Raw genomic sequence first — 20,756 nt, 5'->3', positions numbered from 1 at the left:
TAGAGCTCTCACACGTTTATGCATCTCGAGCCTGCCCCAAGCAGAAGGCAGGGGTGTGACTCCCTCCTGCTCGAGCCCACGGGCAGTCCGTGGGGCCGGAGCGGCCCAGGGCTGGGCTGGCAGTGTGACCCACGGCCCGAGGCCAGGCACGCTGGCCAGGTCCCACTGCACCACCTCTGGGCTCATCATGGAAGGCTGGATCCAAATGGTGCCCGTGTCGGAGTGATGAAAGCAGATACTGCTTGGGAGATGCAAAATGCCAAGGAAATCTGAGGGCAAATGCAGCACTCAGTGGAAGCTGATGAAAACTGTATCAACAACAGGAATTTTCACACCAAAAAGTTTCATGCTAAATGAAGTGTCACAGAAGAGAACCCAGGCACTCCATGAGAAGAGGTCCAGCCATGAGAGCTGGGCCTGGTGGTGTGGCTGCACCTCAGCCTCCCTCAGTCCCTGTCTTCCCTCCCGGCTCTCCAAGAGCAACATGTTCCCAGCCAGCTCAGGAACCGTGCCCTGGAGGAATCCCACCGCCCCTGGGAGCTGGTGCAGGCTCCAGGTTGTAAAGACCAAAATAAAAGCACCACCCCCACCAAAAACCAACCTGCATTTTGCAGCCCTAACTGACAAGTTTTGCAGCTGGTTGATATGTGTATACAGAAATTTGATAGTGGTTATTGTTATTCATTAATAACTTTAATAAAATCATTAGTTTTAATTAATTGAAAAAAAAGAATCAGAGTTTTTCTGGGTCTAACTATTCCCTATATGTCTTAATAACTGAAAATGGAAATAATTCTCTGTGTGTATTTTCTATCTCTGACTCTCTGAGGCACCATTTGGTTGCTGGTGCTGTGCTGGGGCTGTGGGGCTGAGCTGCCCCGGCAGGAGCTGCCCACCCACACTGACAGCAAGGCAGGCCTGGCTTCACCACGTGCTCTGCAAACTTTCTACACCTTTAGCTTTATAATTTTTGACGAGTCTTTGCTTTCCATCCTCTTTGTCCTTCGTTTTTCAGCCGGTTCCCTGTTCCATGAAGCAAAGAGACATCTGGGAATGTAAGGATAATTGTACAGAAGTTACATAGTAATTTCTTTCTAAACAGTATATAAATTGGCTGGATTTGCCTTCACTTTGTAATGAGACCAGTTTGACTCTGCTAGTGCTTATGTGTGAAGATGTTATTCACTGGGTGACATCTCACATTCCACACTGCATGTTGGGGTATTTTTAACCATGCAAACTTCCCACCTATCAAAGTAATTTGCAAAGGTAATTTTGTTTCTACTCATCTATCACAATAAATCAATGAATAAATAAATTATAATGCAGCAATTAAATGTATAATGAGATGGGGAACAACTATTAATAAATGCAGAGCTAGTTGCCCAAAGGTGAACAGACTCCCCCTCTCTTCTTACAAATCAGGTAATGATCTTTCTATAATGGAGAAACAAGCAGCTGTTAAACATGTAAATGAAACCAAGGGATATATGAGTTCACACTATAATACTGTTCTTCAGCCCCTTTATTATTGTTACTTTATCGGTTCTTCTGTGACTTTTCCTCTGAATATTTAAAGACAGGGAGGGGATATGCAATTATGCTTAAACATCCTTCTGCCAAATGATTGACTGAATGAACTCATCCCTGTTGCTGAGGAAGGAATTGGCTCCCTTCAGCAACCTAACTGTACAGGCTGAGTTTTACGCCAGCAGAGCTATTACAAAACCAGTGTTGATCTCCTGGATAATTCAAAAGAGAATGCCAAAATTTCATGAGGGATAGAGGTCCCTTTAAAAAAAACCCCAACAAATTGGCATTATTAAACATCTAATCTAAACAAAACTATGCAAGTAGGGTATAAACTAGTGTATCTTCTAATTTTAAATATGGCTGTGAATTGTAATATCACTGCTGCTCTCAGTATTTGATATTGCTATAAGGAAAAGCAGAATACAGTTTTCCCCCTGAAGTCTTGTTGCTGTAATAGGCATGCTTGGGGATGCTTCATGTTCCTTCAATTCCCACCTATCCTCAATATTTTCTTTCTCTTCAAAATTAATTGTCAGAGACTTACCGTTTCATTGAAACACCTTTACTTCTTTCTTCAATGGTGAATCCCTAGTCATTTTCCTCTGGCTCTTTCCTGAACGTATGCTCGTGTTCTCTGTCTCTCTGTGCCACTTGCCGTGTTTGTGCTTTACCACCCGAGATCACATTATTCAAAAAACTTGTTTTCAAAGGAATGATTGATGCATTGGGGTTTGCCTCAGTCTATGCTCTCTGGCACACCATTAATGTGGGGCTGAGGAAGTACAGCATTGCCCAGAATACCAAGTTGTTTATCTAAAACTTTCTTATATTTAGAAGAATACAGATTTCCCTCCCAGCCCCCCATACAGTCTGAGAATTTCAAGGACAGCAGTTGGCAGAGAATTCAATGAAGCTTCAGTGGTTGATTTATTGTAATAGGTGGCAGAAAACAGAATTATCTTAGCAAATTAGTTTGGCTGATAGGAAAGCTGGCCAGCAGATAAGGGGCACTGCTGATGCCTGACCTGACCTGCACATGCCTCTGATGGAGTTTCACCGATTTGCAGTTCTGGATGAGTCACTACACTGAGCAGAAAGTGCTCAGGAAGAGCAAACAAAGCAGGACATGGCCACGAGCTGCACGCAGTATGCTCCCTGGAAGCACTGTCCTTGACACTGTCCAGCTGCCCTGCAGTTTCTGGGTAAGGTGAGAAACACTATCTGATCCATTCATCATTTTATACAATTCAGACATTCAGGAAGAGGTTGTTTCACGGAAAAAGCTGGACAAGTTTTTCAACTGCATATTGCAGTCACTGAAGTTCAACTGTATTTATCAACCCCAGTGAAGTGATTTCTTTGGCTTTCCACTGCTGGACCTCTCTGGCTCTTTAAAGCCCAGCAGGAGCTGGATGAGGGGACCTGTGGCAGTCAGGTGACCCATGGAGATTTATTAAAAGCTCATAGTCTTATATGGGTCTTGCCTGCAGACAGAAACAAAAGTATTTAACTCTCCCCAAACACTGTGTACTCCCACTTTTCCTGTTTATACAGGAAAAATTAGAACTCTCAAAGCCTTGAATAAGTTCACAGTATATTCTATTTAGCACTGAATGAAGCTGTTTGTGCAGTAGGGCACAGAAGCTGTTTAAAACTGGGCAGAAAGAAAAGATACATGCAAATATAAAAAGCTCACATTTGAGAGGAGTTCAGTTTGGGAGTTGTCACTAACTGCACGCACACGTAACAAACTGTAACACACACGTGTGTTTGTGTGTTTGTGTCTGTGTGGTTGAGAAGCACAGTTGTCATAAAGGGAAGCAAGACCTTTCCTGCTGTATTTCATCTTGCTGGAGCTCCCTGGAGCAGGATGGTCAGGGTGGGAACCGTAGGACAAAGCCTTCAGGTGACATCGTTGGTGCATTGCTGTACAAGGTGCTCAGAAGATATTTTTTAAGCAGGCACTGGATGTGCCTTTGATTTTATGTTGGGCTGCTGAGGATAGCAAGAAGAATTTTTCAGTTTAAACTCTGACTTTGTCAGCAGACCCCAAAGGATCCTCCTCTGGAAACTGACAGTTTAAATATCTTTCATCCTGGGGAAGCAAGTGCTTCCCATGCCCTGGGAATTCGCTCAGAAGTGCTGACTGGGATCTCACAGACAAAAATGTTGGAATTTAGTGGAGCAGTTGATTCTATGCCCCAAGTCCCCCATAAACTCAAAAGTGCAGAGTTGTGGAACACCTCATGGCAAGAGCAGGCTGAGAAATGTACACGGTGCCCTGGTCCCTGCAGGTGCAAAAAGGTACCAGTAGGTGCTAAAGCTTTGACCCCTGCGGGCCACCTGGATTAGCATATTCATCAGGGGTGTGCAGGAATGAGTTTTGCATTCTTGGTTAGTAGCATTCATCTTGTCTTTGCACATGCACAGGCTGGGAGCCCTGCTGAGCTCCTACAGCCAGAACCAGCAGCCGCCTCTTAGTTCTTGTGACAAGTGTGAGGAAATTAAATTATAAACATGGAGAAAAATAATATGCTAAACATTGGGGGCAGGGGGTGGGGAGAGAGGGACAGAATTGGACCCTTTCTACAAGGTAAGAACTCAGTGATAAATAGATCTGTGCATATTTCCCAGTCTCATTCCTCACTTGCCAAGTCTGATGCTATTTTCATTAGGCCATGTTACCATACATGTCATTTTATACAAAGGTGCAGTATATCACAACTGGAGGTTGAGGTGCTTGTAGTGAACACAAATGAGCTTGTAATGGTCCATCTGCTTTGATTTTATTTAGTGATCCCTCAAGGGCTGGGAGCTAGAGTGAGAATAACAATGCTTCAACCCATCTGCTATTGTAGTACCAGCTCCAGTTGAATTATCACATGTTCTGAGTGGCTGGCATATGCTGTGACATAAAGCCACAAGAAAGTGTTGCTCTCCAGCTGTTGTGTTGACAAATACTTTTCAGCCAGTCATTAAGTTCAGCTCAGTAACCAGGGGGAAACTGTAGCTAAAAGTTGATTATTATTTTATTTTATTTTAAGCATTAGAAATCACTAGTACAATATATTTTATTTAAAAATGTGTCACTAAGGGCACACATTGTATATGAGCTCTAACAATAAAAAATTCTCTGTGATGCCCATAAATTTATGTGTTACAGGATTGGATGGGCATCTCTGTAACTGACAGTGTAAATCTTAGTAATGAGGCTCTGGCTAACCTTGTTTAAGCAGCAGCACATCTCAGGATGTGTATGTATAAACTTGCTGGCCTGGCAGTGCTATGGGCCACGAACACGCCTGACCATGGAAGGAACAACTCAGAAAGAGATTGTGATCTGAGGCCCCATGCAGGGATGGATAACTGGACTGGCTTTAAATTGAGCAGGAAAGTGAGGCAAGACCTCCACAGAGACAGGTACCTTGTGGGTGCAACAGGTTCAGATGGCTCATCCGGCACTGCCCCTCATCTGGGCTGCAAAGTCTCACTGCTAAAAGTGGCCACTAATTTGGCCTTTACTCCTTCTTCCACCCTTGGTGGCCTCCTGAAGAGCTCAGGTCACTCTGGGGGCACCCAATTTGTGCCTGCACAGAACGCTTGCTCCAGAGCAAGCCTTAGAAGAGTGTTTGTGGATCTCTACTGACGATAGTCAGATTGCCCCCTTCTCCTTCCTCTCTCCACCATGTCCTCTCAGGGCTGCTGGAATCCACCACTGTGCCTGGAAACAAAATAAAAGGCATTTCCCATAGGTTCAAAGGCTGATACACAGACAGATGTATGTGGGGAAGGAGATGTTCCCTGCTCAGGCTGAGAGAACGTTCTCTCTTACTGCAGGTAACACACCCAAGGACAGCCCACACCTTTCGGGCACTGGCCACTGTCCAGTAGGCACACTTTCAATGAGAACAGAGACAATAAAATCTCTTCTTGATATTCCAAACCACTCTCCAGAATTTTCATCCCTAATCTAAGCCATCCCTGCTGCAGGTGGTAGGTTTGGTGAGGGGTTACAACCAGAGGACCCCGAGGGATGGTGCCAAACCCCGAGTGCTGCCAGTGCCCCAGGAAGGCCAGGTGGGCTCACTGAGCTCTTGTGCCCTTCTGTTAACCATTGCACTGGGGAGGCAGTTCTTAAATAGGACTTACACTTCTATTTTCCCTCAGAAAAACAATGGGCACTGTTCATACTGAGGCATTTCAGTTCTAGAGGTTTGTATTTCCTATTGTACCCAAAGACCTGTGGGTGCCAGCTGTCACTGGTGCTGCCATTGTATCATGATCCCCTGGCTAGTGCAGGAATTGTTGATTACGTTGCCTTTTGAATCAGTTGATTGCCATGAATAATAGGCCAAAAAGGCTGTCAGCATTTTTGACTTTAACTATAACTATTACAATTAATTATGGGTTTAATTAGCATATATGCCTAGCAGTAGAGAATATAATACTTCATGGGTAACAGATGATCCTGCAGCTGTAGCATAAAGTGTGATACAGGTTGGGACACAGATAGTTATTAATAAATGGCTTCTATTGTTTGAGGTCCTTATTTATACAAATTAGCAGGCACGACATAATCAACCCAAACTGTATAATTTATAATAATTGATTTCATTTTGACTGACCACCAGTCGGCCTACTACATGCCCTCAGAAGAAAAATAGCCCTATTAGGATAAGTTTAATCCTAAACATAGCTAATGAATCCTATTACTTTAAGGTCATATTTGAAGCTTTTGTTAATTGTCAGAACCATTTAAAATTGATTAGAGTTAAATTAAATCAATGTAATGTTTAGAAAAACAATATTTCTAATGGATGAGGCCAAGCTGACCTCGAATAAACATATTTATCAACCGATTTCAGTGAATGAGAAGGCTAGCAGCTGGGCTCATAATTCATGATTGTCTATAATATGGGAAATGTCACTATCTAGGCCATTAATTATGTCAGGTAATAAATCTGTTGCTCACAGTTGAGCATTTGCCAGTTGGGGTAACAACCCCCTCAGCAAGGTTATGACGTTTAGAGACTCCTTTCTTGTTAAACCCACACTTTACAGCAGCAGAACAACTGCATGCAACTTTGGGTGGAATGAATGTGGTCTTTTCATAGCTGTCAATTACCTGACAACATGCCAGACTCTGATAACTTAGTATGGAATCATCATTTGAAACAACAAGGATGTTCTATGAGGAAAAAGTTTTGCTGCACTATGTAACTACATTTCCCAGGCTGGAGAGGTCAGCTGTTATTAATAGTTCCTTACAGACCAGCACTAAGTGACTGATTTCAGTAAATATATCCTGTGGCAAAATGTATAATGATAATAGAAATAACTGCTTTTCACAAGTTTGAGAGCGTGAGAAATTCAGAATGGATTAATATGAACTAGGGTACATGACCTATCCCAGGTAATGATGGGTACAGTTTAACACAACAGGATATAGGAAAAATGATACACAGAAGCAGGAGCAGTTTAAAGTTAATCATGCATTCATCAGCTTAGGAAAAGGTCTGGCATTATTGCAGACAAATGACAAAAAACACCTGCTCCCTGTTCAGTAGTTTGTCAAAAAAAAAAAAAACCAACAAAAAAACCAACAAGGATAAACTCACTTTTAATAAAGAAAGGGTGAGAAAATAGCAAAAAAATGTCACAGTAGCAACCAGATGGAGAGGAATTCTCATTTTTATAGTATTATCACAGAAAAATATAACTAACGTAATATAATATTTCTACTGAAAAAGACCAGGATAAGTGATGAAAGGTTTACAAAATTAAAGAGAATCTGGAGCAGATGAAAAAGATTCCTGAAATGTTTTGCGCTTCTTTACTTATTCCCTAGAACTGGCCTTTCCATGTTGGTACAAGATGCTGTGTTTTGTCACCCACTGAACTGACCCTGTGTTTGCAATCCTCTTCCTTGCAGGCTGCTCTGCTTTTGGAACATCAGCTGGATTTACAATTCAGGCTCAGCTGTAAGCTTGAACACTGAATTTGACCATTAGTACTAATAAATGGTCACATCCTGACAATATTAATCAAAAGTTAACACAGCATCTCAATCTCAGGTTTCGCACAGGTAAGGTATGAGGCGCTAGCAGGCACACACTGCACTTGCATGGACACCATCAGCAGTTGGGCTTCATAAATTAGGTGTGTCTTCACTGAACCACATCGAATGGCTCTGAACAGCCACAAATATGTTGTGGATTGGCCTTTTTTTGCCTTCAGTGTATCAGCAGCTCCATGCAAAGCACTTGTGAAAATAAACATTAAATGCGAGTTGTAAACTTACATGTATTATGAACAACAGAAAAATAAAGGGGCCTTTCAGTCACAATATAAAAATAGTTTCCTATGAGGACAATAAAATACAGATGCTTTCTTGACTTCAAATCTCTGGCAGATACTTTGCTGACACTACTTGCAATTAAGCATTTAAATAGAAATTAGTTCCATTTGTGTGTAAATTAACAGCAGGTTAGGAAGAATATGAGAAAATCAAACACTCGGCTGTGAAACACTGCACTGGAGAGCTGCTTTAGGATATTAAGGCAATTTGTGTGTGTGTGTGTGTGGAGAAAGAATAAGAGACTATGTTTCTATGGGTGTATATAATGACTATTTCATTTCTTGGGTAAAGCCCTGTGTGTGTGTGTGTGTGTGTCCTTTCCTTTATGGCAAGGAAAATTGCTCTTCTAACCTGTCTTCAAAATGTAATAACTTTACTTGCAACCAACCACTGTAGACCTGGACTGGACTCTGAATTATTACTGTGAGTTGAAACATTTCTTTAACAAAACTGAGTCCTTTAATATCCCCCACCTCTGTTATTAGATGGACGAATGAATTTTACTTTGAACATAACATGTGGCATTGTCTGAAAATTGCCGGTATGAACTGAAGTTGGCAGGTATTTTCTTGCTCTCCTCGTCAGTGATTGCCATTTATTATATGTTGCACCTTTATCTGTCAAATACCGCAGAGCGCTATATTGATTTGTGTCTGCCGCAAAGCAAAGGTCACTTTGATCAACATACTACAAAACCAGAAAAAGTAGGGTTCTGACATTTCATTACCTGGGAAAAAAAGGACTAAAATAAATAAGAATATGTTTGAGAACAGAGCACTTCAATATCACAGTGTGCAGTAACTGTAATTAACAAAAGAACTGCTCTATTGAGGTTAAAGAGAAAAAAAAGAAGAAGGCAGGTTTTCTTCCAGTGACTGTTCTTTACATGACTGATTCTGTAACATTACAGCTGTGATCTTACTGAAGGGTTACATTCATTACAAATCAAATACGTTTTGCTTCTCAGATTCAGACTTTTAATGAGCAATAAAACTCTGGAACCATTTAAGGACTGGGGAAGATTTTATGAAACTTTTAACTTTGACTAAGAAACCCTAATCAAATTGGGGACTTTTAATGCTATACCCAGTTGAGGACATGGTCTCTACGTTAGGAATGCACAGTCTGAAGAGATAAATCACAGGAGAAAGAACTGGACCCACTGCAAAATTCTGTGTGCCCCAGGTCCACAAGGACTTAAAGGCTGAGCCAGAAATTAAGCCCATATCTTATCTCCGTTTTCTAATTCTAGTTCCCAAGAACTTGGTAATATTTAGGAACTAGCACACAAAATAATGATTTGGGAGGAAAGTGATGCTGCAGGTGATGTAGTCTTGTTATTTTCCTTCATGCCCAGTGTCTTTTGGGCATCCCCTACATACTGCTTCACTGGGGTCAGCAGACACTTCTTTGCATGGTGTAAATAAAATAGGACCAAATTTCTGTGGAAATTTTTCATTCTGGCAGAAACTGCTTTTGGGAATGTACTTTTCATTGTAGTTCCCCATCCCTTTCCCAGTAGATCCTGCAAAAACACCTTTCATTTTTCCACAAGGAACCTAATTTTCATAATAAACATAACAATATGGCAGTTTTGGGGTCTTTTTCCCCATGCAGCACCCTGATGCCCTCAAGATGGATCTGGTATTTCACATCCCTGGTCTTTCTAAACAGAGAAATGAATCTTACAAGTGCTACTGCTCTACCTGAACACAGGTAACAAAGTGGCCAGGCTGCTTTCCCGTTATTACTGCTGGGAAGTTTTGTTTTTTTCTGGTTTCACAGTGTTCAGTTCTTCACCTGAAGCCACATTTGCATGGAAACCCAGCGAGCAGTGGCACCTCAGAGCTTTGCTGCACCTCCGAGCAGTAGGGTGCATATCACAGCTTGCACGGCATATGGCAGTGCTTATCATGTCAATAACAAAGTCTGAATAATGCAATTCTTGGTTGTAATTACCTTTTATTATTATCAAGGGTCATTCCTGGGCTCTTCATCCTTTCATCTCATGTGGAATTTTGGGCTTCCTTATTAATTAAATAGCCAGTGTGATTGAATTAGCCGATTAGCTCTGCCTGAAGGGATGAGCACTGATCCAAACAAAGGGCTTGATTCCACAAACTTGTTGCTGTGAGGGAGAGTCTTGCAGGGAGCTGGCTGCCAAGAGCGGGCTCCTAGGACTTGGCAAACCTGATCCCAGTTAATTTGCAATTATTAGAGCAGGTAAAAAATTCCATTTGGATACTTTCCTTCTAGGAAATAACTGTTCATCAAGCATGAAACTTTCCATGGGGATGTTTGATTTTATTAAAAATAATGTGTTTGAAAATAATCATGTTTCTGTATAGTGTTCTACTGCTACCATTTTTTTTCCAGAATCATATTGTAATTTTAGATTTGTAAAATTTGAAGTGAAAATGGCAACAAATCCTTTTAGCATTAAGAGAGGAGTCCTGACTGTTCCCACGTATTGGAAGAGTTTTGCTGTAAATTCCTGTATGGCAGAAAAGTCCCACTAATAAGAAGATTAGTCTCTGTCTCCAACAGTTGCTTCAACCAGACAATGTATGTTCCCTACTCCTAAAGCACAGATTAAAATCCCACATGGCAGCAGGGCTATGCATCTCTAAAGTATCTGTGGCTGAAAGGCACATTGGAAATGTATGCAAATGCAGCTCATCTCTATCCTGCTCCACTGTTCTCACTCCCTTTTTTCCTCCCTTTATCTTGACATGTTTACTATTTCTTCTACAGTGTGCTTCACTGAATAGCAGATCAAACTTCAAAGCAACTTTTAGTTTGAAATTTGTTTCCAAGCTCCTAAGCTATTCTTTTTCTGACAGCAGTGGATAAGAAATTGTCACTACCACTGGTGACATGTCATCGGGAGATACAGGAATAACAGATGGGCAGCACTGAGATAACAGGAAGTAACTTCTTAAAAGATTGTGTTGACATCACCAACTATGAGAGCAGAGGTAGAATGACCCCCAGAAGGGAATCCAATCCACTCAGGTCTTTCTGACTCACAGGAGCTTTTTCTTATTTATTTCCATTCACAGATCATGTTGGATCTAAAATTGTTTGAAGTTTTAAAACAGCTATGTTAGAATTAATAGTAACTATTAATAGGGATTAAGAAAAGGATGAATGGATTTAGTCACTAACTTCAGTGTTTTAAATGATACTACTAAAATGATAAAATTATCATAAATGATAAAATGATTGCTGATGTTACTGGCGTAACAGAATGCCATTAATAAGAGTCAAGATTCCTTGATTGTAATGTGAGATCAATGGGTTATGACATTTTGATGACAGGCTGATGGATCTGACTTTCTAAATGAAGAATGATTGATTATGACTCCTCAAAAGTATGGCTCATTATCAGCATATCTAGGCAACTCTTGACACCCACTATACATAACACCTATTATGGAATGTCACAAGTCTTTGCTTTGGGTGCATGACCACGATTTCGGAGGAAATTAATTGTACTGCTTACTGCAAGATACTATAGCATATTGCATAAAACAAAACAGTGCCTGGTATCTACAAGGAAAGCAGCACAGAAACCAAGAAAAGCAGTGATTTTTTAGCCCTCAATGCATTTCATATCTAACAGATGGCCCACAAACCTGTAAGAAAACTGTACTTCCTGATGGCAGTAGGAAAATGATAAAAAGCACGACATGGGCTTCATATGCTGCATTTTATAAAAGTCTATGAATTTGTCTTCCAAACCAGGGATGACACAGAACCATAGGAAAACATATTTCTTAATCTGAGAGATGCATTAGTGCTAATTACATTTGAAAGTCCCCTGCTGTGCTGCACTTCATATTTTAAATTTTAAAAAGAAGTGTCAGTGTTTTATTTACAGTATGTTACAATGCAATTCAAAGTTTTGGTCTAGGGTGTAAATTCTATTGTGTAAAATAGTTGTACAGTGGATAACATGGATGCTGTCATGGAGAGTGTGTCAGATGCAGGAAATTGTTATGGTAATAAAATAATGCCTGAACTGTCCGGCCCAATGCCCCATCCTGTACTGAGAACCATTTTTGAAAGAAGTTGATATTACACAAGAAACTGCTAAATATAATTTTAAAAAGGTATATTAAAGGTGATATGTTAATCAGTGCAGGGTGTTTTCTTGTCTCCATCAGAATTCTTGGAAAAGATCTGGGCCACTGAAGGAAAATCAGTCAAAGCAGAAGTTTTTGCCTGCCTGACAGAGTTAAAACAGCAAATAGCCGGGAAGAGACAGATTTATCCAGGGAGATAGAGCACCCAGCTACCCTCTGCTATGAGCTTCTGAATCACTAGATGTAGATATGCAGGATTTCAAACAGGCATTTCAGACAGTTTCAAACCATCACATTTAAAATTATATTAAATTGGCTTGGGACACATCATAATGTATTGATTTTCCATCTAGAACACTAAGACATTAGACAATTACAAGTTCAAGAATATTACTAATTCTGCCAATTATTTTGTCTCCCAAAGGACAAAGAATACAGAAGAGCTTCATACTGAGAAAATTACCTCTTTTTACATTAAAAAAAGAAATTAAGGAAGAACTAGTGTGAATAAATATTCTTTTAAACCAAGGAATGATCAGCTGAAAAAGAATTCCTTTTTCCCTACTGGAAAACAGTTGGTGTCTGGCTAAAATAAGGTGCCAGTTATTCAGGCAGGGATTTACCCTGGAGTGCTCCTAGCAGGAGTTGGACTTTCACCTGTGGAACAGCTTTGGAATAGTGAAGTCTTTAAAATAGCTAACAATTACTTAATACACAGTAACTAATACCAAATTCCTCTCTGCTTTGGAAGGTCAGTGAATTCCTAAGTGTCCCCTGATCTAGGCTCACCATTTCATGTCTCTGCCTGCAGAACCTGTGCCAGAATGGTGCTGGAGAAGTGGCAGTTTCCAGGCCTTGCTGAGCTGATGGACTTGCCATTTCATGTGACAAAACGGGAGGTCTCTGCTGGACTTGGGAAGGCACATTCACGTTTGTGGTATTGACTGACATGTGAGTCACAATTTGCTCATCTCTGACCTGGACCCAAACACACGTGAAGAGCCCTGTTCCACTTTGATCTGTGCTTGTTTTATGTCTGCACTGACTGGGGCAAGAGATTACACAAATCACAGGACAATGGACATCTGTCCTGGGCCTCTGTTGCTGGAACATCACCAGCCAGCAACACCCAGAGTTTCAGTTCGTATAAATCAGTGTAACTATGAGCTTGTGTTTTCAGGAGAGCCACTGCTTTGTGCTTTATCAGATCTTAAGAAATATCCTAATGTTACGTCACTGTATCATTACAAAGAAACCCTAGTAAGCAAAGATTGGATCAAGCCCTAAGTGTCAATTCAGAGACACAGGACTCTAGGCTGTGCTAGTTTTTAAATTCAGTTTCTTTTCTGGGGGAAAAAAAAAAAAAAAGAATTCAAAATCGGCCCACATCTGGTAGATTTGATGTGATGAACAGTTCATAGTCTGCTAACTGAAGCCTTCTAAGCAGACCATTGATTATCAAATTTAAACCAAAATATTTCTTCATCCTTAATGGAGAAATCTGCTACAATTTAATAGTTGAGCTACAGAATATTAATAGTGGGTTTCAAGAAATTGCCCTGTGTATCTCCAGAATTCAGTGTTGCTTGTTGTCCAGCTGTGGCAGTATGAATGGTTAACAGAAGAGAACACTGTTCTCCATAAATTTTACAAACAGAAAGAGGCTGAATCTATTTCCAGCAGCTCCAGCACTGGAGCTCCTGCGGAACTGCAGAGGGCCTGTGCTCCCCCAGGAGAGTTTGCAGCCCCTCTTGCACCCCTTCCCATCTGTTTGCTTCTCTGGCTACCAAACTGCCCCTTGGGGGGTCTTCACCTGTTGCCTGCTGTCACAGGGTGCACCATCATTCCAGAGCTGTGTACCTGCTATTTTGTTTAAGAAGTCCCTAAGACAATGACAAAAATCTTCCAAATAAATTGCTACAATTCAGCCCCATGTCACTCCCTGACTGCATCCCTTCCACCTGCTGCACGTTAATTGTTTTATTTAGTAATTCTCCTTTTTGGTTTTACTGTCTCTAGAATAATTCTGTATCATTTTTTTCTGCCAAATCAATGAATTTTCTGAAGTTTCTGAAATGGCTGGTCATGGCGGGTGGGTGAGGGTGGGGGCCACTGTGCCTTCTTGTATGAAGCACCTTCATATGTGCCAGTAACTTTTAATAAGGGCAGATTTAGAAAAATCCCAAGTCCTCACCCTAATGAGTGAGGTAGCTCATCCCCAGATGCCCAATTTCCAGTTTTAGGAAGTATTTTTCTCTCAAACTTCCTGGTAAACATGAGCCCAGGATGACCAAAGCAGATACTTGGATGTGCAGAGCTCTTGGGACAATTACCTTATTGCTTTATTCATGCCTGTGAGGTGTTAACCTGGACACTCAGGAATGGTAATTTAGATGTCACGAGGAGTTATTGAACTCCTCATGTAAGAAAGATCTGTACAATTTGCTGTGAGTGACATCTCAGTGTCACAAGGGGGTGATAGCTGGATGATAATGCCACTTACTTGTTTCTTCCCCCATCAAAAAGAAGAAAAACCTAGAAAAACAGGAAAGTTCCTAGCAAATGATCACAATAATTTGTTATATTAATGTGCTTTTTTAATATTTCAAATTGTAAGAATGTTTTGCACTTGCTGCTGTACAACTGAGGAACTAAAGATGACCCTTTCCTCAAAAGGCTTTCAAAGAAAAACTGCACTAGGAAGATGGACTAACACAGTCCTGGTAAATACAGTAGTCTGTGAGTTAAATACTTGCTCATTTGCATAGCATAAAATGAGTGTCAGTTCTGATTAACTGGGCTTGGTTTGAAAGCTGGAAGAGCAGCACTGGCAGCACAAGCTGGAGAGCAAGTCAAAGATGGGATAGAGCTGCCTAATTATCACAAGAGTTGGAGAAAAACAGAAGATTCTCCTATTCAGAAAAGTAGTTCCTGCTCTCTCCCTATCCAGATTCCCACTTTGTGTTAGTATGAACGACTGAAGAAATGAAGAATAGTAGTAGCTGAAATTAAAACATAAAACTCTTGTGAATATAACTGGAAAAGACTTTCACCACTGCATTGGTGAAGAAATCTGGAAGAAGTTCTGCTTCTTAAAGAAGTGAAATGTAAGATTTGGAGAGGAATGCCAATTTCAATTTTAGGGCATTAGCTCTTATTCCCTGAAAATTTCTTCTAGCCACTAATTCAAATCAATAAATAACAGAAAACTAATCCATGGACTACTACTTAGGTTACCACTTGAATGTTTCAAGGATATAACTTAGAAATGTGATTTTCCCCACCCCCCATCCCATCCCACAGAAAACTTGTGATTTTATGTGCTTTTTTATGCATGTATTAAACAAATGGCACAGCTGAATAGCTTTTCTTAAAAACTGGACATTCACCAAAAAGAAGTTTGCCAGCACAGACAATTAGGCTTTCTTCTTTTAACAATAGATTGACTGACTGGCACATTTGAAATGCGAGCGTATTTTTTATTCCTCTGTTCACCCTTTGAGCTGATAAACATGAACAATGGGAAACAGCTGGGACAGGAAAACATTTTAGTTTGTATTTTCAAAGCAAGCAAGAAATAAACCCATCAGTGGAAGCCAGATCACATCTTCTGCCTTAGGGGTAGTCAGCAATTGGGGGGAAAAATACGATCCATATTTTTAATCAAACATTACATATTTATTAATGTGCAGCTGGCCTATTGTGTGCATGATTTTTTTTCTTTAACGCTGTGCTGCGTCCGTCAGCCTGACATTGTTCTGTAACTGACATTACTCTATAAGGATCTGGAAATGCACAGATTTAATAGGAATCATTGAGACAATTGCTTTCTGTATTATTAGGTCTGTGTGACGTAGGTACCATCTGAAATTCAATTTTAGAAGAAAAATAAGATATTGTTCTATCAAGGCAATTTTGTGCACCTGTGATACAGTAAGAATACACACCCCCATGCTCCTATTTTCCTCCTCACTCGTCTAACTTCATGGCCATTTAATGATATGTGCCACTCTTTTGTTAAAAATGTTTGGCCAAATGTATTTTGATGCTTATTGAGATTAAACTTTCAGTACATCTCCGTGGTAGCAAAGGTTGGGCTGTTCATTAGTTGGAGGTTTGGCCTTGTCAGGTTCCATTGACTGCTGGCTAAAAGGATCACTTTATCATCATTTGTCTGCAATGGAGACAGTCTTTATTCAGCCTTGATTCCTCTGGGGTCACAGCTGTCATAACTTCACTTGCTTTATAATGCAGACCCCAGTTTCACAATCCCCTTAGGTAATTGTCTAGCAGATTCAGTTTACCTTAATATAGGTAATATGTTATTTACAAAGAAATACAAGGGAAAGGAAGGGACAGTATTGCTCAAAATATCCCCCTCCTAACCTACTGCTTGGGATCAATCATTTGGAAATTATGTTAAACTCAGTTCTCATTTTGAACCCAAAAGGGAAATATACCTTTTTTTCTGAGTTTTACTCTGATCCTTCAGCTGCAAATCTCTAGCCTGAGCCCTCAGGCCTGGTTTTCTGGTGGTCAAAGTTGAGATAACTCTGCAAATTTTGGTAAGGCAATGGTGTTTTGGAGAACAAGGCCTTCATTTGCCCTTACAGTTCGATCCTGCATGTTTTATGTGCTGAAAACTATAGTTAATTTAACTTGAAACAGTAAGTTTGACTTAAGGTCAATGTGTTAACCTTTTGAGCCAAAAATCAGCAAGGGGAAGGATGGGCTACTGCTGGCCCTTCTTGTCCAAGGGGAGCACCCACCCTGGTGCTCTGAGGAGGGTCTCTCTTCTATGGAGTGCCTCCAGTTTTTCATCTCTTGACAAAGGAACTGGAAATGAGACAATTTTCCCCAAGACAAGGCCAAAGAATCAGCTTGTCTCCATTTGATTTAGTAAAACCTGCAATCTTTTTACAAAACCTGGAAGAGCTCCCTCACGAGCATGTGAGCGGCCCATTTTTGAGTGCCTTGGTAACAGGTGCATTCCCTTTGCAGGTCAGCTCCTGTCTTTTTCAAAACCAGAAACAGCCTGGCTCCCAAGAGGAGATGGGCTGAGCAACTTCCACATTTTGTCTTCTTTAAAATTCCCATTAAAAAATGAGGGGAAACAATCAGAGCTTGATTTTCACACTGGTACTACTGCTTTTGCAGACTGCTGCCAGCTTCAGTTACTCTTAAGATATACTCCTCATATTTTTTATTTTGTGTCTTTTAAGGATTACACAGAAACCATTGTATAATTGACAGACAGTAGTTGCCACATAATGTTCTTAGTAGACCTACCAATAAAGATTTGCATTTCACTATTTTTCAATAGGAAGAATGATGTTGCCAAAGTAACGGAAAGCACGTAACAGAGACAGTTCTACACCAGATTTCTAATACAGAGCTATATGGGTCCAGACAGATCCCTCTTTGAAGGTAACTGCTTAAGGGGAGCAGTTTCAGAGACTTTAATCATTAACAGAAAACCCTGAAGTAAAGTAAAACATAATGAAAAATAAAACACCTTGTGGTTGGAGTCTTAACTTCAAGAGGGAAGTTGTACTTTACTTTCCGTTTGTGGAAGTTTGTGGATGCTCAGATCCTCACAATGATCCTACACCTTCCTCTGCAGGAGAATCCAAACACCAAATCCTCTCCACAATTAACTGACTGACTATTTCTTTTTCAAAGTTCTTCCTGAATGAGTGTCCTTATTTTTGAAACAAACCATGTACTCTTTCAAGAGCCGATTCTCACAGTAAAGTTTCTTTCAAATTCCACTCAGTCATAACTTGTGTTTGAAATGAACCAGCATGTGTTGAATTTCCCAGCTAATATCTTAACTAGAAGCTTATTTTCATTTGGGCTTCTAATTCAATGCCACAACTCATTGCCCTGCAATATCTTAATTACAGTTGGAGATTGATAAGTAAACAAGGAAATGCAGCTGTAGTGTTGTGGAAAGTTACCCTTTAAATATTAGCTTTCATTTACTTCCTGTTATTTTTTCCCAAATACCTTCCATATAATAAATTAATTAAAAATAGCTATAGAGGAAATAAGCATTATATGGGGGGAAAAGAAGCAACAAAAATCCCCACAACCCCCAAAGCAATCTTTTAAAGGATTGCATAAAAGCTGGATATAAATGCCTGTTTCTATGTGTACTGCTGCGCCATCCATGAAAACAGCCTTTAAGACAACTCATCTTACAAAGGAAAATGTGACTAGATATAGTGTTGATCATTAGGAGCACTACAGTGCTTTCGTCTGCTTGTACCCCACTTTGATTACTATACAGCAAAGATGGCCACAAGCACTCAGAAAGTTTTATTGAGGCTTAAATCTTCATTCAAATGATGTAAAGGGGCATTGAATGAAGATTTAGAACTCTATAAAGCTGCTTGGCAGTGTCTGTGGCAATCTATGCCACATAAAAACTGAAATGCTTCTACTTTCTTATTGAAACATTTCTACTGTAATTCTTTAATATTAGGTAGCAGCCACAGTGTTGGGACATTACCACATCTGGGAGTATTTCTCTTACTGAGGGCTTGCCTGCAATCGATTGTGCAGGATATTATAGAATGTTGATGTCTAGGACATAATGGAAGAGGAATTGTTACTGCAATTACATATTATTATGCTTTTCAGAAGATAATGTGGGTTCATTCATGTGAGTATTTTGAACTAGCAAATACCCTAATTGCTTACATGTCTGTTATAATCCTAAATCCAGTTGACATATCTGATGCACTGTTGCATTTTAATCTGGCCACTGCACGTGTCCTCTTTATGATTTTCCTCTGACCTGCATGAACTGTGCAAACAAGGAACACGAGTGTCTTGCATATTGCCTTTGCAGTTTTGGTCTGAATAAACGCCCAGGGGGACAAAGAGGCAGAGCAATGTAACCAAGTGTACTTTTTTCAGGAATATAGAATTAGCCTGTGCAAGACCAGGGCAAGTGCAAATGACCTGATTATGCTATAATGACAAATTTATGAATCGGAGAGAGTGTGTATTGCTTCAACTGTCCTTTCCCACTGTGTTGGATTGACAGACGACGTGTGGCAAAGTATTCACCCATTCACTTAACCAGAAAACAAAGGCAGATGATTAAGAAACATCAGTATTCTGAAGCAGCAATCAAACTGACCCTGCCAAGGAGTGAAGAATAGCAAGCCCAGCCAAAAGTGCTGCAGTTGTCTCGTGTTATAACTGCAGGTTTATGGGCAGAATTTTTTCGCAGAATTTCCTGAGGCAGCAAGCAGGGACAGACAACAACAGCTCACCCCATGAAACAGCATGGTGCCTATGGTAGCCTCATGTGCACCTGGAGTGACAGAAAATGGTCAGAGAAAAGATGTGCTTTTATAAATTCCTGCTTAATAATCCACTAGAGGGAGCTTATGTATAATCTCTGCCAGGCCAATTATCTCAGAATCTGGTTTTGCATAATTAACAAAGATGAGGTAGCTATAAGGGGGATACCTGCACTGCTGTTCTTTTCTCCACCTGTCATCTTGGAGCTCAGGAATGGCATTTTGGAGTCTCCAGTCCTATCCAGAAGAGCAATTTGCTTTTCTCAAGTGGAAGCAGCATTCTTGTTGGCATTAGCTGGGATTCACCTTCATCACTGACACACTCGAACCTGAGAAAGAGCAGCCACTGCTGAGTGAGGACTTACACTTAAAGCTTCATTTAACCTATCCTCTGCCCTTGCCTGTTTCAATTCTGACTGTAAAACAAGAATTCAGTAGCTGTGATTCCCACAATAGGCAAGCTACCTGGATTGCAGACTTTGCTGCCTGTCTGTTTCAGTAGGACAAGGCTTCCAGCACAGTGTTTGCCTGGCACTGCTTGCCTTCCAACTGGAAACTGCCTCCTTTCTTTGGGAGACAGCTGGTATAAAAATTGATGTCCTTGACAATATTTAACATGCAGACATCTTCAACTACTTCCTATAGTGTAAGCTAACAAAAGACAGGTTTAACTCTCATATCAGAAATATCAACTTTAGTTTAGTAGCAGAGATGTACCTGCAATTAAAATTCTAGCTAAATCTAGACATAACACACTTTCAAGCTACATACCCACATAGTACAGTCTAAGTAGTCAGATACACTATCAAAAAGCTTATCATAAAACTTGAAATTGCTGTATCCTTTACACTCATTTTGTTGCCTCTTTTTCTTTCTGTTTTTTCTGTTGGAAGAGAAAACTTATGACTACACTTCAGCTGTCACCAGCTTTCAAGGTTATTCTGATAGGAATGAGAAACATATTCCTAATCTGCATACCAATGCATTGAGAATGCAAAGGCAGGCTTTTTGCCATTGAATAGATGATGATAAGGTCTTAAGTCTTTTGAATTTCTTGTGTTGTACTTGTATTATCATATGATTTCTTAAGCCAAGAATGAATATGTAAATTTCTTGCCACTGACTTGCTCCAAAATAATGGACATTACACTTGCACAGTGGCAATTCAGAGTGTAAAATTGATTAATATTTGTTTTCAAAATGACATGCAATGATGTATGGATCCTTTTACAACTTAAATTAATACTTTAAAGAGATGAATGGTCTCTACAGAGGATGTTAAAGTTCAAGCTGAGAAATTTGCATATTTATATTACAACCAACTGATAATAATTGTCGAAACAGAATGTAATGTGGTTCGTTTTTCATTTTAATCTGGTTGTACTCAAACACAGGACCTCATTAACTTCCAGCAACTAATACAGCATTATCAGTCCCCATAAACCAGGCTTGCCTTGAATT

General features: G+C 40.2%; 1 long non-coding RNA gene across 1 annotated transcript in view; it reads right to left on the bottom strand.

The window, feature by feature from the left end:
* Positions 1-15: 15 nt before the first annotated feature.
* Positions 16-20,756, bottom strand: part of LOC103620312 — a 193,049-nt gene continuing 172,308 nt past the window's right edge. Inside the window, exons 4-5 of the long non-coding RNA XR_001864167.1 lie at positions 19,465-19,624; positions 16-5,254 (exon numbers count right to left, since the gene is read on the bottom strand). This is a non-coding gene — a long non-coding RNA (uncharacterized LOC103620312). The remainder of the gene's footprint in view (positions 5,255-19,464; positions 19,625-20,756) is intronic.

The sequence above is a fragment of the Corvus brachyrhynchos genome, unplaced genomic scaffold (assembly GCF_000691975.1).
Source record: "Corvus brachyrhynchos isolate BGI_N302 unplaced genomic scaffold, ASM69197v1 scaffold26, whole genome shotgun sequence".
Taxonomy (NCBI): Eukaryota; Metazoa; Chordata; class Aves; order Passeriformes; family Corvidae; genus Corvus; species Corvus brachyrhynchos.
This window is presented reverse-complemented; position numbering and strand designations above follow the sequence as displayed.